Here is a 10,215-nt window from a genome sequence, read left to right as displayed (position 1 = left end):
GTAAAGATTAGTTTATAATGCACATGCATATACTACATATACTATTATCATTTAAAATATTGTAGACAGACGCCATCCGACTGTCTATCCGTCTATTTTTAAATCCATCTAGTTTTGTCCATTTGTCCAAAATGTGGCTAGAGACAGTGGCTTGCTTTCTACCTAGTTCCCCCAGTAAAAGCCATTAACCACTGAAGAAACTCAATTCATTTCTGACAGTCATTTAAGGTAAGGTACATCCTTGCCATTCTTAACAATGACTGTGATGTCATCTACGTAAGCCACCGCTTTGAAAAGTTTCATTAATACACCAGGAACAATCAGCCCAAATAGTCTGTAGGTTATGTAAATGCATCACTACCAGCAGGTGACACACACACACACACACACACACACACTTTTCTCTCGAGTTTGTTTTTCCATTCCAATGGGTGTCCAAGTTACTCCAACAGTCCAAGTTACACTGTCAATCAAATACATCATTGTCCGTGTTCCACCTTGGTGGGTAAATTCAATAAACTATGCGCTAAATAAAAACTGACCTTTAAATAAACAGTATTCATCTATCGAGAATCTATGTTCATGGATTGTATAGAAGTATTTCCACATATGCATCTGGACACTCGGGCAAGCCAGCTGAGAAGTCGCTCAAGTCGCCGCAGCTAAGTATCGCCTTTTTCTCTCGCGTTTCCTAGTTTAGTTAAGAGTTACATTGATTGTTTACGTGGTTTGTTTAGCTAAGAATGATATATCTTGCACCTGTTTTGTAGTAAGAGCAGCGACTGTTTGTTAGTGAATTTAGCAAGTTACTTAGCACACTCAACACGCCCTGTCTGTAATCAGAAGCTTTACACTGTAGGCTGTGATTATTCGCATGTATCTAGTCAGATGAATGATCTGAAATGCATCAAAAGTCATGGAATTAGAGAATTTCTGGGCGTTGGTGGTATAGTGGTGAGCATAGCTGCCTTCCAAGCAGTTGACCCGGGTTCGATTCCCGGCCAACGCAACGTTTTCTTTCTAGGCTTCCGCCATCACACTTGTGATGCTTCGGGGGAGTTCGACACCATTCAAGCTATTGCGACCCTACTAAGCCTGCACTTACCGCTGTTTTCACTAACACACTTCTGGTGAACCGTTGCGCATGAACAGATGACGAATAAATGGCCTTACACTAGTATCCCACAGCACCAGCTTCGTCTGTAGAAAAACAAAGGTTCCTCTCCCTGCTGCAGGATACCCACATCACACTTGACTCGCAGACCTTTACTGCGCCCTCTTGCTTGACGTGGGCCGTGCTCCCAGTAGCGCTGTAACATACATGTGCACTTGCGTGCAAAAGTATTCGGTATTACATTTATTTGACGTGTTCATTGCTTGAATATACTTTAAAAGCTAATACACTCCTCTCCATGCTCACCAACAACAATGTTGGCGACGATGACGGCTAAAGTAAAGTGAAATAGAAATGCCACTTCCATTCACTCCAATTACTATTGTTGTTATTATTACAAGGGAAAACTATGACCCTTGTTCATCAGTGTCTTGGGCGGACAGTTATGTCATTTAACAACATCCAAGATACCCGAGCCATCGGTCAGTCAGCACCGCTAGATGGCGGCAGTCAGACACTCATGCAATGTTTGAAGGAGAAAGTGTTCAAATAGAGGAGCGCACAACTCTCTACGTGGCACCGATGTTAACTAGTTTTCACAGAAACCTGTGCTATGTGGCTCGTTGGTCTAGGGGTATGATTCAAAGGGTTCAAATCCCGGACGAGCCCTTTGTTTTAGTCTTCTCTCATTCATTTTCATTTTGACAGGGTACTTTTGCCAACATGAAAAACATTTCCTTCATGTATCATGACTTCATTATGGTAATATCTCATTTCGTATGTTTCCAAATAGGCCTCTTAACAATCATCTACAAGCCTACATATACCAGCATGATTTCATACAATGTGCACGATATGTAGTCCATGTCTGTCTCTCTGTCTCTCTAGATATATGTTTATAATTGAGTTGATGATAGTTGCATCTGTGCGCCAAACTGTGTCTGAGCAGCAGACTGTAACTTGAAATAATTGCATGAAAATGTCTGTATCTTCTTAATTTTATGCAGGTTAGTTCAGCTAGTAAGAAAGGTCACTATCTTTTTTTTATCTTTTTCTGTAACTAAACCATTCAGTCTTTCTACATGATGCCGTAAATCCAACATTTCCCCAATTCGCTCCCTGCGAGAAGACAATGCGGTGTGCAATGAAAGTGATAGCCTGTCACTTGGCACTTCAGTTCTGCGTACCACCAAGTCTTATTAGACTCCTTAGTTCTAACTGCAAGTTCCCTGCCATGTCCATGAAAGGGGATTGAGTCCGTATTGAACCATTATCTAAAACACAAAACTATGAGAAAGCTGGTGCGCATCGCTACCTTCCGAGTAGTGGCCAGTACTACTACTACTAAAGGTAATTATACTAAGGAACGAATGAACGAAAGAGAGAGTATCATTACTCAGTACACTTAGAGGCTATGTGTGTACTAGTAACTTGTTACTTGATTTAAGTCACGAAAAGTCGCATCCAACGTCAGTCCCATCCTATGTAATGTGTGATGTCCAGAGCCGGCCCTAGCCATTTGGGGGCCATATGCGAGATTTGATAGTAGCCCCAGAACCATCCCCCCTCTCGATGAAAAACATTTTAGTGGTGCCCATGTTTATGGCGTATAGAGAATGTTTAGTTAAAACTAAAATAAACACAAACATTTAAATAATGCACATCACAGAACATGTATTGCACTTTAACATACACTGTACTTGTTGAAGAAATTGATGTAATAATCAATACAAATGTAAATAGTGCACTATGCATATTGAAATCAGAGCAATAACTAATAAACTGTTTAGGTAAAATAACATCCACACCAAAAATACTCAATACTGAAAATACTATAGTGCACAAAAAACTGAATTTAAATAATACAATACTATGAAAAATCATTAGCTGACAACTGGCAAACTACTGCAGTACTTAACTACTAGCTGATCATTATCATCATTTGGATGGCAACTGGCAGTAGGCTAGCTAGCAAAGTGAGCTGGATTATTACTTTATAATGATATATAATTTATAAAGACATGTAAATTCCTCACAAAGTTATGACTTAAAGTCCCACTGCTTGGAATTTAGAAAACACAGAACATCACTAAAGTTCCCCTGACATTATCTTTATAAACTCCACCACAATATACATTATATCCATCATATTTACATTACATTTAGCATACATATCCCTGACGCGTGTATTGACCTCACTGGAGACAATATGCTCGAGTCACAGATTAAATGCCCCTCTCCCTCTCGGGTTTACATGGTCTTAGTTTATTGCACTAGAGACGAGTTGTTTACCCGCAGCACTGCACAGGGCAAAGGACTGTCTTGTGCATTGCGCCTTGTTTAATACTTTGTTTTAATGATCTTACCGAGTGGTTTTTTACGTCACTGGTGGGGCTACAAAGCCATGAATCGAAGTGTTTTATCAAGTTAGGATTAAAACACGATGTACAGTACTGAACAGTGTACAACAGACCCACAACAATTTAGAGAGCATAATGATAAAGGAAACCACTGATCCGCATTAACCATGAAACGTCCATCAGCAATGTACTTTACCTTGAAACCCACAATAAATGGACCAGACCGTTACCTTGCACTTTTAAAATGCGTCCATTTCGGGAATGTTACATGGATACCATCATCTCAGACGTTAGATTTTGCACGTAAACTGTGGGCTTAGATCGTGGAAAATTGTGCATGTTTTCAAAATTTCTACGCCATTTACTGGTGTTCTTGGGATGCTCCTTCTGTGTGACCGTATACCTCGAGTAAACGTTTACTCGGTCTGCTTGAGCAAGTGGGTTGAAATGACGTGTGTAAGCCGAAAGCCAGTAATGTATTTTGATACCAGACATTACAGCTTTCATGACCAGGGGCGCAGCGAGGATTTCAGGGCCCCATGAAAGTAAAAAAGGTAGCTACCGAAGTGTGAACCATCGGGAGGATAGCTAAACCCGGGGGTTATGCCTGTGAGGAGAGGTTGAGGGGTGGATGAGGAACCTCGCCACTTGATAGGTCTGGTCGTTGAGGTAGGAGGAGAAACAAGTGAGAGCAGTCCCAGAGATTCCAAGGTCAGCGAGGCAGGAGAGGAGGATGGAGTGATCGACGGTGTCAAATGTTGCGGAGAGACCAAGGAGGATGAGGATTGAGGAGAGGGAGGCTGCCCGAGCACAGTTGAGGGAGTCAGTGACTGCCAGGAGAGCAGTCTCAGTGGTGTGAGCGGTGTTTGGAAGGCGGATTGCAGAGGATCAAGAAGTGAGAGATGGGAAAGGAATGCAGAGAGCTGACAGTGGAAAGTGAATAAATAAAACAAAACAAGAAGCAATAAAAAACACACAAAACAAATACCAAAATAGGCTAACGCCCATTGCTAGTGATGCAATAAAGGGACACTGTTTGGAATGAATGAGAATTGTGCATTCTTACCGATGCCCCACAACGATCACACCTTTTGATCGATCAGCTATTTAACTCTTTCATCAACCTCCATTACCTATAACATAATTTTGAGAAATGTACTTTTTCTTTCAAGTGTGCTGCAGGAAACATCCACTTATTTATAATTCGTTTTATGTCACTTGTTTGCTGCAAGAAAGGCAAGGCGGTAAGGCTGTAGAACACTGCTACATTATGCATCTTGCACTATGGTGTCGGTAATATAGTTTTTTCGTGCAATACTAATTTATATTGTATTCATAATTCGTTTTGTCACTTGTTTCTTGCATACTGTTTTTATTTTGTGTGGTTTTTTATTGTTTCAAAAATAAAGAAAATCTAAGACATGAAGCTATGCAGTTTCTGTGTGAGTGTATGAACACAATGATCGGTGGTGGAATTGGCTGCGATGCCAGGGGCACCAGCTAAAATCTTGCCTAGGGCATCAAATTGGTCAGGGCCGGCCCAGGGCGGAATGACTGATGTGCGGTCCTAATTAATCGGCTACGTAAATCATTCCTTTCCGACCGAACCTGTAACGCTCAAATAATTAATCTGTATAATTTAAATCTATAATCTCTATGAATTATTCCTCGCAGAAAAGCTACTGGGTCTGGATCACTACTGGATCTGTTAGGAACGCCGCCGTCATTGTTGGGGGACACAGTCAGCTGTCATTTAACTGGGCAGATGAAATACAGTCAGATTGTTAGCCATCTAACTTCAAGTTAACCTGACAGGGAGCAGGTTTGAGATGCTGGACATGCTGCTCTGGAAACATAGCTGGCTGAACTTTAAACTCGCTACGGAGAATGGAAAATCCCGAGTTAATGCCAAGTTATCCTGAAACTTAGCCGGCTAACCTACTTATCCAAGTAGGAAGAACACACCCAGGTGCCTATATGTTGTTGGTTTCTTTACAATGCTTGTGTAACTTAATAATATATATACTTTTCCTTGTGCAGAAAACATATCGGCACAATTCGAACTTATGCAAGTTTTATTGTAGAATACTACTACTACTAATAATAATTACAATTATTATGATAATAAACACGAAACAGAGACTGATTAGCATACGTTGAGGTTATCAACAAAGCTATTAACTCTTTACCATAATGCATTTTTACTATTAAGTTGTATCTGAAGCATATCATCTTTCGTGAAACTTGATTTGATTATGTACTTACCCAGCGTTACTTTTAACTTTTCTGTATGTGCACATATTCCTGTTATCCACAAACCACTGTAGTTATTTAAAGCAACTAAACGCAATAACTTCATCGTCACTCCTGTAACATTAAAACCCAATATTCACTGGCGCTGTTTAAACTGTGAATAACTAGGTGAGTGCATGTTTTTTTCAGATAATGGCCAATTCTACCTGTTCACCAAAAGCAAGCATGTGCAAATATGTACATTTATTATTTGGACCTTATTATATTAAACCTATTGTAAAATAAAATACAATATTAGTAAAGGCAAATACACTCACCTAAAGGATTATTAGATACACCTGTTCAATTTCTCATTAATGCAATTATCTAACCAACCAATCACATGGCAGTTGCTTCAATGCATTTAGGGGTGTGGTCCTGGTCAAGACAATCTCCTGAACTCCAAACTGGATGTCTGAATGGGAAAGAAAGGTGATTTAAGCAATTTTGAGCGTGGCATGGTTGTTGGTGCCAGACGGGCCGGTCTGAGTATTTCACAATCTGCTCAGTTACTGGGATTTTCACGCACAACCATTTCTAGGGTTTACAAAAAATGGTGTGAAAAGGGAAAAACATCCAGTATGCGGCAGTCCTGTGGGCGAAAATGCCTTGTTGATGCTAGAGGTCAGAGGAGAATGGGCCGACTGATTCAAGCTGATAGAAGAGCAACTTTGACTGAAATAACCACTCGTTACAACCGAGGTATGCAGCAAGGCATTTGTGAAGCCACAACACGTACAACCTTGAGGCGGATGGGCTACAACAGCAGAAGACCCCACCGGGTACCACTCATCTCCACTACAGATAGGAAAAAGAGGCTACAATTTGCACAAGCTCACCAAAATTGGACAGTTGAAGACTGGAAAAATGTTGCCTGGTCTGATGAGTCTCGATTTCTGTTGAGACATTCAGATGGTAGAGTCAGAATTTGGCGTAAACAGAATGAGAACATGGATCCATCATGCCTTGTTACCACTGTGCAGGCTGGTGGTGGTGGTGTAATGGTGTGGGGGATGTTTTCTTGGCACACTTTAGGCCCCTTAGTGCCAATTGGGCATCGTTTAAATGCCACGGCCTACCTGAGCATTGTTTCTGAGCATGTCCATCCCTTTATGACCACCATGTACCCATCCTCTGATGGCTACTTCCAGCAGGATAATGCACCATGTCACAAAGGTCGAATCATTTCAAATTGGTTTCTTGAACATGACAATGAGTTCACTGTACTAAACTGGCCCCCACAGTCACCACATCTCAACCCAATAGAGCATCTTTGGGATGTGGTGGAACGGGAGCTTCGTGCCCTGGATGTGCATCCCACAAATCTCGATCAACTGCAAGATGCTATCCTATCAATATGGGCCAACATTTCTAAAGAATGCTTTCAGCACCTTGTTGAATCAATGCCACGTAGAATTAAGGCAGTTCTGAAGGCGAAAGGGGGTAAAACACAGTATTAGTATGGTGTTCCTAATAATCCTTTAGGTGAGTGTATAAGCGGAATATATTTGTTATAAATATAACAGATATAGTTTTATTTTCACTGTATTTTCCATTTTATGGGATTCCAGAATAATTTCTGTATCAAATTTAAACTACTGAGATATCATATTAAAGATATAGGAAAGACCAAACACATGTGCAGTATCCGTTTTTTTTTTCTTTCTTTCTGTAATTTCTGCTTTAAGTTTAACTTGGTATTCTCGTCATGCCATGTGTTCTGTGTCATGCTCACTGTCACTATCTCTTTAGCATTCTGTTTAACTTCTTCATCACGTCAATGCTTCAGTTGCCCATTCATTAACCTAATGGTCACTAGCAAAACATCACCATAGTTCCCAATATTTTTCCTTGACGTCCTGTGTTAACTGAAGTTTAAGGACCTCGTGGCGCAACGGTAGTGCGTCTGACTCCAGATCAGAAGGTTGTGTGTTCAAATCACGTCGGGGTCAGTCTTTTACTCAACATTCCCTGTAATATCACTCAATAATTCCTGCTCTGGAGAGTGTTATTAATATCCTAGAATGCAAACGTTGTTAGTCTAAGTAACATGCATCTACACCCGAGGGGATGCATAAAAGTCAGTCTGGTCTCCTGCACGTTGAAATTATATTTGATTTTAAGAATCCGTATCGTTTGTTATATTTTAATCTGCCTTGTTATAGGCTATTAACAGTCGACTGTCACAATCCGTGTTTTATTCACCTGCTGTATAGCTCCCTTTTATGTATTTCTTGTGCTTTCGATTACCGCCTACCCTATACTGTCTCACTTTCTGATCCCTGGTCGACACAATTCATACACTAATAAAAACGTATAGAAATACTTTAGATAACATCAACACTACTAGGTAATAATAGTAGATGGGATTCAATGTTAATTTCTCGGTTCATGTTTGAGCGATTCCGAGGCCTCGCTAAGGTGCCTTTTAGTGATGCGCTAAGGTCGCTGCACTGTGGCGCGGCACACCGACCCCCCAGGATGTTGCCATATTATTAGGAATATTATTAGGGTTCCACTGTACAAAATCTGCTGCCGTGCTCGGCATTACCAGCAGCTTATCCAGACGGAGGCGCCGGGTGTCACAGAGAGATGCAGGTCGGTGCTGCTAGTGGAGCGAGTCACTCATACTTTGACAATCACTCTTTGGGTGCATCGGGGTGTGTATATTGAAGTCACTAGACTTTCATTGACGTACACGGAGTAGCCTACACAGCATCACCTGAGTTTGCGCCTGTAGAAAAGCCTGGCTGAATTTCTGCCAGCCCCAGCTCCTCTAGTCCAATAGTGCTATTAGTCAGCAACATTAGATGGCAGTCACACACAAGGTGCTTGAACTTGAGACTGAGAAAGTTTCCAGCTGTTGGAGCGCACCGCTTTCTACGTGGCACTAGTGTAAAGATGTCACTAATGTAAGTTTGTTCGAGATATGATTCTCTCTTAGAGTGCGAGAGGTCCTGGTTTAAAATGCCTTTCTTTTACGGTTTTCTTAATTTCTCATCAGCATTTTATTATGGTATTACCCCTTTTCTGTAAAGATTAGTTTATAATACACATGCATATACTACATATACTATTATTAAACATTATTATTATTTTTATTTCTTGGCAGACGCCCTTATGCAGGGCGACTTGCAACATAAGTGCAAGAATACAGTTAAGTACAAGGCATCAAACATTACAAATTCAAATTTACATTAAACAAAGCAATTCAAGATAATACATTTTACAACTTCCAATGTATACAGTTAAGTACAGTAAGTGCAGTCATACATTGTGAAAAGTAAAGCTAAGTGCCGTCAAGATGTACGACAATTGTCGAAATCATGTATTTGGCCAGTGAATAAGATCTCTTCTCCTCTCATCAGCATTTTATTATGGTATTACCCCTTTTCTGTAAAGATTAGTTTATAATACACATGCATATACTACATATATTATTATCATTTAAAATATTGTAGACAGACGCCATCCGACTGTCTATCCGTCTATTTTTAAATCCATCTAGTTTTGTCCATTTGTCCAAAATGTGGCTAGAGACAGTGGCTTGCTTTCTACCTAGTTCCCCCAGTAAAAGCCATTAACCACTGAAGAAACTCAATTCATTTCTGACAGTCATTTAAGGTAAGGTACATCCTTGCCATTCTTAACAATGACTGTGATGTCATCTACGTAAGCCACCGCTTTGAAAAGTTTCATTAATACACCAGGAACAATCAGCCCAAATAGTCTGTAGGTTATGTAAATGCATCACTACCAGCAGGTGACACACACACACACACACACACACACTTTTTTCTCGAGTTTGTTTTTCCATTCCAATGGGTGTCCAAGTTACTCCAACAGTCCAAGTTACACTGTCAATCAAATACATCATTGTCCGTGTTCCACCTTGGTGGGTAAATTCAATAAACTATGCGCTAAATAAAAACTGGCCTTTAAATAAACAGTATTCATCTATCGAGAATCTATGTTCATGGTTTGTATAGAAGTATTTCCAAATATGCATCTGGACACTCGGGCAAGCCAGCTGAGAAGTCGCTCAAGTCGCCGCAGCTAAGTATCGCCTTTTTCTCTCGCGTTTCCTAGTTTAGTTAAGAGTTACATTGATTGTTTACGTGGTTTGTTTAGCTAAGAATGATATATCTTGCACCTGTTTTGTAGTAAGAGCAGCGACTGTTTGTTAGTGAATTTAGCAAGTTACTTAGCACACTCAACACGCCCTGTCTGTAATCAGAAGCTTTACACTGTAGGCTGTGATTATTCGCATGTATCTAGTCAGATGAATGATCTGAAATGCATCAAAAGTCATGGAATGAGAGACTTTCTGGGTGTTGGTGGTATAGTGGTGAGCATAGCTGCCTTCCAAGCAATTGACCCGGGTTCGATTCCCGGCCAACGCAACGTTTTCTTTCTAGGCTTCCGCCATCACACTTGTGATGCTTCGGG

General features: G+C 40.6%; 3 non-coding genes across 3 annotated transcripts; all 3 read left to right on the top strand.

Annotated features, from left to right (window-relative positions):
- Positions 1 to 937: 937 nt before the first annotated feature.
- On the top strand, positions 938 to 1,009 carry trnag-ucc (transfer RNA glycine (anticodon UCC)). Its single transcript has one exon. It is a non-coding gene; the product is annotated as a tRNA-Gly (tRNA).
- Positions 1,010 to 7,646: 6,637 nt separating this feature from the next.
- trnaw-cca (transfer RNA tryptophan (anticodon CCA)) lies at positions 7,647 to 7,718 on the top strand. Its single transcript has one exon. It is a non-coding gene; the product is annotated as a tRNA-Trp (tRNA).
- A 2,379-nt stretch (positions 7,719 to 10,097) lies between these two features.
- On the top strand, positions 10,098 to 10,169 carry trnag-ucc (transfer RNA glycine (anticodon UCC)). The gene has a single exon. It is a non-coding gene; the product is annotated as a tRNA-Gly (tRNA).
- Positions 10,170 to 10,215: the final 46 nt, after the last annotated feature.

The sequence above is a fragment of the Amia ocellicauda genome, chromosome 19 (assembly GCF_036373705.1).
Source record: "Amia ocellicauda isolate fAmiCal2 chromosome 19, fAmiCal2.hap1, whole genome shotgun sequence".
Lineage (NCBI taxonomy): Eukaryota > Metazoa > Chordata > Actinopteri > Amiiformes > Amiidae > Amia > Amia ocellicauda.
This window is presented reverse-complemented; position numbering and strand designations above follow the sequence as displayed.